The sequence below is a fragment of the Dipteris shenzhenensis genome, chromosome 21, assembly GCF_047967505.1.
Source record: "Dipteris shenzhenensis isolate YYH24624 ecotype China chromosome 21, Dip_SZ_1.0, whole genome shotgun sequence".
NCBI lineage: Eukaryota > Viridiplantae > Streptophyta > Polypodiopsida > Gleicheniales > Dipteridaceae > Dipteris > Dipteris shenzhenensis.
Genome location: NC_141616.1, coordinates 49,094,346 through 49,104,012, shown reverse-complemented (window position 1 = coordinate 49,104,012; position 9,667 = coordinate 49,094,346). Strand labels below are relative to the sequence as shown.

Sequence of the window (9,667 nt, the reverse complement as noted above, 5' to 3'; positions counted from 1 at the left end):
TAAATATGGTAGCAGGCACGTGCCAGGCTTATACGTGCTTTTTTGTCCTCCACTTAGGTTTATGCCTCTCTCACCCTGTGTGCACCCCCACAGAATATCAGATAACGAGTTTCTTCAAGTCTTCAGGTTTATCTTCAAAATAATATATCTTGAAACAAAACATGCTTGTGAAAGAATTTACTCGACAATAGCTCAAAACAAGAATATAAATACGTATTAGAAAACCAAGAATCAAGACGAGAGCAGCTTGTCTAAAATATAGCATGGGGGGGGGGGGGGGGGGGGGGGGGGGGGGGGGGGTTAGAAGTCAACTCAATCACGATGCATCACTGAAGTATATAAGGTTTGTGAGCCAAGACAATGGGTCTTGTTCCTAGCAATATTAATAAAGAAATAATGAGGAAGACAATACTACACATGCCATTTTGAACAGAAACTAAATGTCGCTATCATGCACCCTAAGGAAGTATTTGCTTTGTTTCGCGCTACTTGAGAGTCTCCAGTGCATCTATCCACTGACTCCTCAAAGAACATTATAATCACTTGCTAAAAATCTAACAAAAAGTCGTGTCCTCTGTCCGTTTCTCTCCAATGATTATCAATAAAACCAATTGAGGACAAATGCTCTGGATTGGTAATTTACAAACAATGTCAATAGAAAGCAAGATAGCTCAGTAGTGTGTCTGAGTTGACCTAGTGTTAAAAATGTCTTGATCAAAAGAGTCTTCCTCAAAGTGCAAGGACAGTCCGGCTATGCAATTCCTTGAATTGAAAATAACCTTCTATTTTCAATTAAAATAATTCTATTAAGTATCCAAGAAACCCCAAGAGCAAAGTTCATGGCAGAAATACATCATGCAAAGCACATGGCCCTAAATGGCCAAATAGCATGCTCACATCATATAAAACTAGAAAAACACCAAGGTTGAGGCTGGAATTGCAACCTCAACCGTGCTGTTGACCCGAGCAAAACAATGAGCCACTCCACTCCTTGAGGAAAACTGTCCTCCTGGTAGAAGCCACCTGAGAAGACCCTTACATGCTCACCCAAATGGCCATTTAAGTATGTGCAATATCTATCAAAATAGCCAATGTGTGTGAAGGGTTGCTCTGGGTGCCATCCAAAGCCTCCGTTCATCTGGATCTCCAAATATGCCATGCTGCAATGCTCACAAAACAATACCAAGAACTATTAAAGAGGCAACAAGATCATGTGTTGCAAACCAAAAATCTAGAATTTGGTTGTTGCCACTACCCCTGTTGCTTGCTCCTGCCCTTTGTTTATCTTCTTCGCATCCCAACCCTAAACTGTGCTCATCCCTGTCCTAACCTGTACCCCCGCACAATACCAGCCCTTCCCACTTGCTGTATGAGATTGTATGAAGGCCCGTACTGGCTGTTCTATAGCATATGAATCAATACGGCTCAGTACAGGCATGGGAGTTCCCTACTTGCTCATCTATCTGCCATTAGCTCTCTGTGAGCCCACTCTCTCTGCTCCTCTTCCGTACAGGGATGTAGGGATATTCCCTACGTTTCTATATGGGCGTTATAGGGGATCTAGAATGGGATATGAAGGTGATTCATCAAATACAAGGGATGATGTTGTAGGGAACTGGAAGGTCACTGGTACAAGGACAACCTAAACGCTTCATCATAGAACCCCTGCACAAGGAGAACATGTGGTCTTTGACCATAAAAGACCATGTACCCTTCCGATCGGCTGCTCCTCCCCCCACGAGCTGCCTCTCCCTCCTCTCAGCCTAGCCTCTCCCTCAGCCCCCTCCTCCTCCTTCTCAGCCCCTCCCTCTCCTTCCTCTCAGCCCCTCCATCTCCTCCCTCTCTCCTCCCGGCTGCCACCCCCATCACCCTCCCGCCCTCTCCTCCCGACTGCTACCCCCATCACCCTCCCGCCCTCTCCTCCCTCTCTCCTCCCGGCTGCTACCCCCCTCTCCCTCCCTCCCTCGTCTCCCTACCTCCTCCTCCTCCACCCCCGCCTCAGCCCTCCCCCCCCTCCCCTCACATTCCCGCCTCAGCCCTCCCCCCCCCGCCTCCTCTCCCTCCCTCTCTCGTCTCCCTACCTCCGCCTCCTCTTCCCCCGCCTTAGCCCTCTCCCCCCTCGCCTCACATTCCCACCTCAACCCTCCCCCCCCGCCTCCTCTCCCCCCCGCCTCAACCTTCCCCTCTCCCCCTTCAGCCTACCCCGCCCCTTCCCCCCCCCCCCCCCCCCCCCCCCGCCTCTCCTTGCCCCTCCCCCCCCTGCCTCCTCCCCCCCCGCCTCAGCCTTCCCCTATCCCCCTTAATCCTACCCCGCCCCTCCCCCCCCCCCTTCTCCTTGCCCCTCCTCAGCCTTCAGCCTGTCCCGCCCCCTCCTAGTGGCCTCTCTCCCCCCCACCCCCACCAGCTCCTACACTCTTCCCTGGAAGCCTCTCCCTCCCGGTTGCTGCCCCCCCAACTAGGCCTCCTCCTCTTGCCACCTCGTCTTCTTCCCTTGCTCCTCCTTTGCTCCCATCTCCTTCTTTTGCCTCCCTCTTCATTCTCCTTCTTGTTCAAGCAGCGTTTTGTGCGGAAGGACCCCATTGTGTTCGAGTTGGCCTTACCATCTCTATTGGTGATGGCTCAGCCTTCAGCCAATCCTCGCCCGCTCCCACCGGCCACGAAAACCATCACATTCTCAAAAGACGAGTTGCAGCAACTCATAAAAGATGCAAAATTGGAGAGCTTGACATCGCTCTTTGCTTGCATCCATGGGTCCCACCCTTCCAAATTATAGGCTAGGGATTGGATGCTCGCCGCTTTACCTGGAGACCTCGTAGGGCACCTCACATATGTTTTTAATTCCCTGGATGCAGCAGGTATAGTGCTTCAAGCCAGTCCTTTAGCACTGAGCTCCGAGAGGATCTTCTTGACACCTTTCTCCTTGGGCTTTGACCCTTTGGAGGAGGATGGCTGGACATTTTCACTCTTCCTCAGATTCCCCGGCCTCCCTTAGGTGTACCATCGACTCTTATCTTCCATTGGAGCCGCTTTCGGGATGGTGAGTGAGATCCCTCCCCCTTCTTGGTATGCCTTCTTCGGCAGCAAGGCAGTCAGATCGGACGGGGTACCATGTGTTAGGGTCGTTGTCTTTGACCCTAAACTTACGGATGACCACATCATGCTCCAGCATCCAAATGGCTCCTTCTTCAGGTAGAGTCTCAAGATCGCTGGGAGACACGATCAGTGTAGGATTTGCAAGACCCCTGGGCACTTTGCTAGAGATTGCCCAAGGAAGAAAAAAAAGAAAAGGCCTAAAAGTTCCACGAGTGTTGCGTCTCCTAGCACCACCTCGGCTGGACCTACTTCACATTCTACCACACATCCTACCACTTCTCGCATTGGTGGACCTTCCACCTCTCGCCTAGGACCATTGGCTACAACCTCTCGTCTTGGACCTTCGTTTACAGCGCATACGGGACCTTCAGCATGTCCCGTTCCAGTAATCCTCCGTTGAGTGCCAATTAGAGTTGCTGAGCCAGCTCCACATCTAGAGGCTACTGATGGTGCCACAGACCCTCCTTTATAGGCAGGAGATATACATGTTTTAGTCCTTGTGCTGATGAGGTTGCTCCTATCTCTTCAGCCGTTCATGTGAAGGAGCTTTCTCCTAAGGAGAAAGCCTTTGCTAAAGCTCGTGCTGTACTCAAGGCTAATGCGGCTATTTTGGCCGACATCCATCAGCAGCAGCAGCCCCCTTTCCCTCTTGTTCCTTCTTCACCTCTTGACAAAGGCAAGGAGATTATTGCTTCTACTTATTCATCTGTAGGGATCCTCCACACACCTATGCCAAGATCATCATTCAGGAACTCTGTTGCAGTTCTGGCAGACATGGTAGAGTTTGATTAAGAGGAGTTTGTACCCTCTACCCTTGGGGAGCACCTCGTTCAGAGCACCATGGATAGAGATTCCCCCTTTGCAGGTGTGGGAGTACTTTCCGCATTTGATTTCCCTCCTCTTGATAGGAGGAATTTTTCCCAAGAGAGGGATATCTCCGTTACCAGGTCGGGTAGAGTTTTTTATCTAGCCTCTTCCTCTCGTCAATGACGATTGTCAGTTGAAACGTTCAAGGCCTTGGAGGTATACCTCACCGCTGCCGTAGGCAGCTGATTTTGTAACCAATTTCATCAAGGTGTTACTGGGGGCCCCATTGATGTCCTCATGATTCAAGAACACAAATTGGACATCAGGGATCATGCCAAGTCGAGTAAGCTTCTTTCAGGGCATACTTTTTTATCACCTGCGTCTTGGGCACTAGGAGAGGTACTTGTATTTCTGTTTATTCTTTTATGCTACCCTTCGTGAATAGACATGGGATACAAGTTTCCTCTAGAGTTAGTGGGTCATTCTTTTGATTGGTGGGCATAAGGATGGTTTCTTAAACCTTTATGCTCCCAATTCAAGAGGAGACCGTGTTCTTTTCTGGAAGGAGCTACTATCTTGGTCATGCATTGCAGAGTCTTGGATCATTGGGGGTGATTTCAACATGGTTGAAATGCCCACAAACAAAAGAGGTGGTAGGGAAGGTGGCTTACATCCCCTAGAGAGAGCAGCCTGGGATGCCTTCCTTTTTAAGTACAATGGTAGAGATGCTTGGCATGATGATGCTTTTCACATTCAGCCGCAATACCTCCTATTTCCTTGGTCAAACTGGAGGTTGTAGATGCCTATCCATACACGGATTGACAGATTTTATGTGCATGATTGGATAGAGGTGGGACAGTATGCATTTCACCTGGGGTGTCCACTTCAGATTACTTTCTAGTTGTTCGGTATGTTTCAGATCCTTAAGCGAGGAATCACTCTTCCAGTAGTAGGATTCCATATGCATTCTACGCAGAGGAGGGCCTCACAACCGACAGTGTTGCAGACTTGGGTATCTCACATACACAATGGACTGCTTTCCCTGTCAGATATAGCATCTACCCTCTCAGATATTAGTGCCTTTTATCACTCACTTGCTCGGTTCAGGACAGGTGAGATCCTCAAATGAGAGATAGGTATCTGCCAGTAGCAGTGGGCTGCTCTTCATAGGAAAGAGCAGAAGAGGCCTACAGATGCTTGGGTTCAAGAGCGCCTTGCTGCAACAAAGGGCTAAGCAGTAGTCATTGTTGGATCGGAGAGCAGAGCATGCCTTTCATGCTAGGGGGTCCTTTTCAACAAGAAGTTCTTCTCTACTCTTGGCCCCAGACATAGTAGGGAGAGCGTTTTGTAGCTTTTTGACTCTGACGGAGTTTTACAAACACATCCAGATACCGTCTTGCAGGTAGCTACAGATTTCTATGCCTCCCTTCTTATAGCAGATCCTGACACTCGGGCTAGAGATGATGCTCGAGTTATTACTTGGTAGCACTTACCTATGTTGGTGACTGGAGATATGATAGTCTCACTTGATGCACCATTCACCAACATAGAGTTCAGGACTGCTCTCTCTGCCCTTCACAAGAAAAAGTGTCCTGTTTAGATGGCCTTACACCCTCTTTCTTTATTTCATTTTGGGATCAGATTGGGCATCGCATTACCTAAACCCTACAATGCGTTTGGGACTTGGGTGAAATGCCAGACTCACTTTATTGAGGGCCTCATTCATCTTATCCCTACAAGGGGTTGCTGGAATTTAGTGTCGCAGTGGAGACCGATCACTTTGTTGCGCACTTTGTACAAAATCTTAGCAAAAGCAATCAGCCTACGTCTGCAGCCCTTTCTTCCAGATCTTATACATGAAACGCAAATGGGTTTTGTGCATGGCAGGAGCATCTTCGATCATTCTGGGAGGCTTCTGAATGGGCCATACATAATGGCCATAGGCTTGCCAATCTACTCCTGGACTTTGAGAAAGCTTATGATAGAGAAGACTGGGGTTTTCTAGAGGGTACCCTCTCTCTCTTTAGATTCACAGATGCATGGATCAAAGGGGTGTCAGCTCTCTACAAATCAGCCCATAGCTAGGTTCTCATTGGTGGTGTCAGGGGAGACAGATTTCAGATTACCAGATCGGTCTGTCAGGGATGCCCTTTAGCCCCCTTTCTCTTTTTATTTGTGGTTGAAGCTATGAGCTATACTACCTTAGAGATCAAGCTGATATTATAGGGTTGAGTCTTCCGTTGAAGCAGGAGGATGAGCTTTTGGATAGTCAGTTGGCATATGATATGGCTATTTTTTTGGAAGCCACACCACATACACTCACTGAAGAGACATGGCGGTAGGATAATGCCAAGCTAACTAGGAACGGAATGGAAATATGGAAAGCATAATGGAAAGGCAAAATGGAAAGAAAATGAAAGAACAAAAGCTAGGCAATGATAACCAAAATACTCACATGTAGATAGCTTGATGTTGACTGATGTTTTAGACAATAGACAAGTACAATACTATATAGTGTGTCACTAGACTCTAGAAGGTCACAATGTCTATGGGATATCTCCCAATATGACACGTGGCATGTCTAGGACTCATTAGACTATAAAACCACACATAGACCACCTAGAACACTCATTTTAGACTCACTTTGGCTTCATATTCCAACACCCCCCCATGAAGGCAAGGTGAGAGACTACTGGAATGGAACCAAGAATAGAACATGACAATGATAGTCATCAAACTGTGCACCCAATGTAACTCAGAGGCTAATGTCTGAGCGTGCTTAGAGGTTGATCCAAGCACTCTCATGGCTTGAGACTCAACATGCTCAGAGGCTCACGTTATAGCATGGCTACATGACCAGCTCATAGGTCTAGGAATACACCAACATCCAAGAACTCGGTCTAGGAATACACCAACATCCTAGAATTCGGCCAGGCCTGATAACGAGACCTATCAAAGCCAATACATATGGCTCCCACGGTACATCCCCCTTTGGCTTCATAACACGACATGTTAGGAAGACACACACCAAAATAGGAAAACCAATACATCTTTTTAGGAGGACTATCGAAGGCAAATGATCTTTAAACTCAATGAAAACCAAACACTCAATACATATCATTTTAGGGGGTCTACCCAGGGCAGAGGACCCCAAAATACATCAAGCTGTAGTAATAAAAAAATAGATCTCTTATGATAAGAGATGTTCTCCAAGTAGCCACTGCACACCTGTGCACATCCCTGTGAGACAATGACGATGTCAAAGAAGCGTTAGGCAGGAATGTCCCAAAAGATGCGTCGGTGAAGTCCATGGGCTAGCTAGATAATGCACTCACATAGTGACTCTCAAAATGGCCAAGGGAGAGTCACTGATGTCGAAGTAGAGGCCGGAGGTGTCACGAGTACTCAGAGAGTCGGTCAAAAGTGGAGCTCGGGCACCAAGGACAATCGGGTGGTAATCAGAGAAGTCGGGAAGTGTTTGGAGCTCACATCAATCTTGGAGTAGCTCCAATAGAATGCCGGGCAGAAGGGGCAAATGGTGGGCTGGATCAGAGGTCAATGATAAAGAGGATGGACAGCTCCATGTTGAGCTAGCTGCATCATGCTTGGGTTGTCAAATCATTGAGCTCCAGAACAAAATTCGCGTGTAGAAACAAATCTCGTCACTTCTTGCAAGGGCTGTAACTTTTCATAGAAAACTCGGATTGCAATGATGTAAAAATAGAATTTGTAGTACTCAAGGTCCTCTATAACTTTGGGGAAGACACAAAGCCGTGATTCTACTCTGGATAGAAGCGTCACATCGTCCGCAAGTCACAAAAAGATGTAGCTGAAGGAAGGAGAAGAGAGGTGGCAGATCATGGCGTGGAGAAGAGAGCTCAAGGAAGGAGAGAAGAGGGCAGCCTTCCAAGAAGGAGGAGGTAGAGTATCTTCATTGGCCTCCCTCACGTCAACCTCTTGGAAGGGAAAGGGAAAGAGAGAGTAGGGCTAGGAACATGGCTCTGATACCATATGAAGAGACATGGCGGTAGGAGAATGCCAAGCTAACTAGGAACGGAATGGAAATATGAAAAACATAATGAAAAGGCAAAATGGAAAGAAAATGAAAGAACAAGTGCTAGGCAATGATAACCAAAATACTCACATGTAGATAGCTTGATGTTGACTGATGTTTTTGACAATAGACAAGTACAACACTATATAGTGTGCCACAAGACTCTAGAAAGTCACAATGTCTATGGGATATCTCCCAATAGGACACATGGCATGTCTAGGACTCACTAGACTATAAAACCACACCTAGACCACCTAGAACACTCATTTTAGAGTCACTTTGGCTTCATATTCCAACACTCATCTCTTTCGAACGGCCTTGGATTTGTTTTGCACTGCAGGAGGGGTCCATACTAATTGGAACAAATCCAATGGCTTTTGGATTAGTGATCTGCAAATTTGTAGTGAGAGGATTGATGCCTGGACAGAGCCTTGGAAGGATTTCTTCCTACGCAACATTCAATCTTGTACACCTTCTCACAGGGGAGATTGGATGGACAGCTCCAGATGGATTTTTACTTCAGCCCATCTTATATCTTCCTCTTTCCCTCTCATGGCTTTCATTCTGAAATCTTAGGGCAGTTTCAGAGACACTCTTCGGAGAGTTACACCCTCCTTTCGTGAAGAAATAGACAGGCAGCAAGTTATGTGGGAGGAATCCATATTGGATGAGCATGGCAGATCATTCGGTGTGTCACATTATATAAAGTGGTCTAGATGGGAGAGGAGACATGCTTCCACTGTAGGTGCTTGGAAGGCTTTTAGACAGCTTCCAAAAGATCAGAGACTCTCATCAGTTGGCCACCTTAGAGGGAGTACAGTCAGGATGTCAGATAGAGGCAGCCATACAAGTAGAGTGGATAGATACAGATGACTTACCGATCATACAATCCACTTAGTTGGAAGCCCTTACAGGGATAGGTGTTTGTTTATAGGTCATTGCCTTGTGGGATTTACATGAGGAGACCCTTATCTTTGATGTTCAGTCGCGGGAGGTAGACTTCTCAGATCTTCAAATGATATTCTTTTGGAGGTTGCCTTTCAGCCTGTTAGGATTCCAGGTTATATGGAGTGGGGCACGGACTCACAGTGGTATCTTCATCCTTACCCCGTTTTCCTAGCACTTGGGTCATGGAGACTCTGGTTATATGGTGGTTCTCCCATCAGATTCTTGCAGTGGAACCCAGGGGAGTGGGAACGGATTGATGAAGGGCACTGAGAGAAGAGCATCCCCTTCTTTTGCTACATAGTTAGAAATGCCAAGAGATTTCAGCTTAGTAGTAGAGGTTGGAGGCCCTCCGTCATTGGGATAGTTTTCATATTTCTGTAGAGGTGCAAGAAAACTTTTGGAGGAGGCTTTGGAAATCCCTTCGAAATAGAAAGATCACTCTTTTCTTTTTGCTTTCTATTCATGGAGGAATTGCAGTGAACCTGTGGAGATCTAGGTTCAAGGATGACCCTACTTGTCCTTGATGCCATGCAACAGTTGAGCCAGTTCAGCATTGCCTTTGGGAGTGCAGGCAAACGAGGACGACATGGAAAGGTGTTGCCATGATTCTTTGCATATTTCATAGAGCACCCTTCTTCATGACTTGGGGATCAGTGGCATAGCTATCTCTTATTGGACCTCAGGTGTTTTTCGAGGACAGGACTCAGACTCATCCTTCATTATACGATGACACTCTATGGAGTCATGCTCTCTCCAGGATGTTCC

The 9,667-nt window shown here is 47.2% G+C and overlaps 1 pseudogene; it reads right to left on the bottom strand.

The window, feature by feature from the left end:
- Positions 1-9,667, bottom strand: part of LOC147888992 (uncharacterized) — a 341,849-nt pseudogene that overhangs the window by 119,071 nt on the left and 213,111 nt on the right.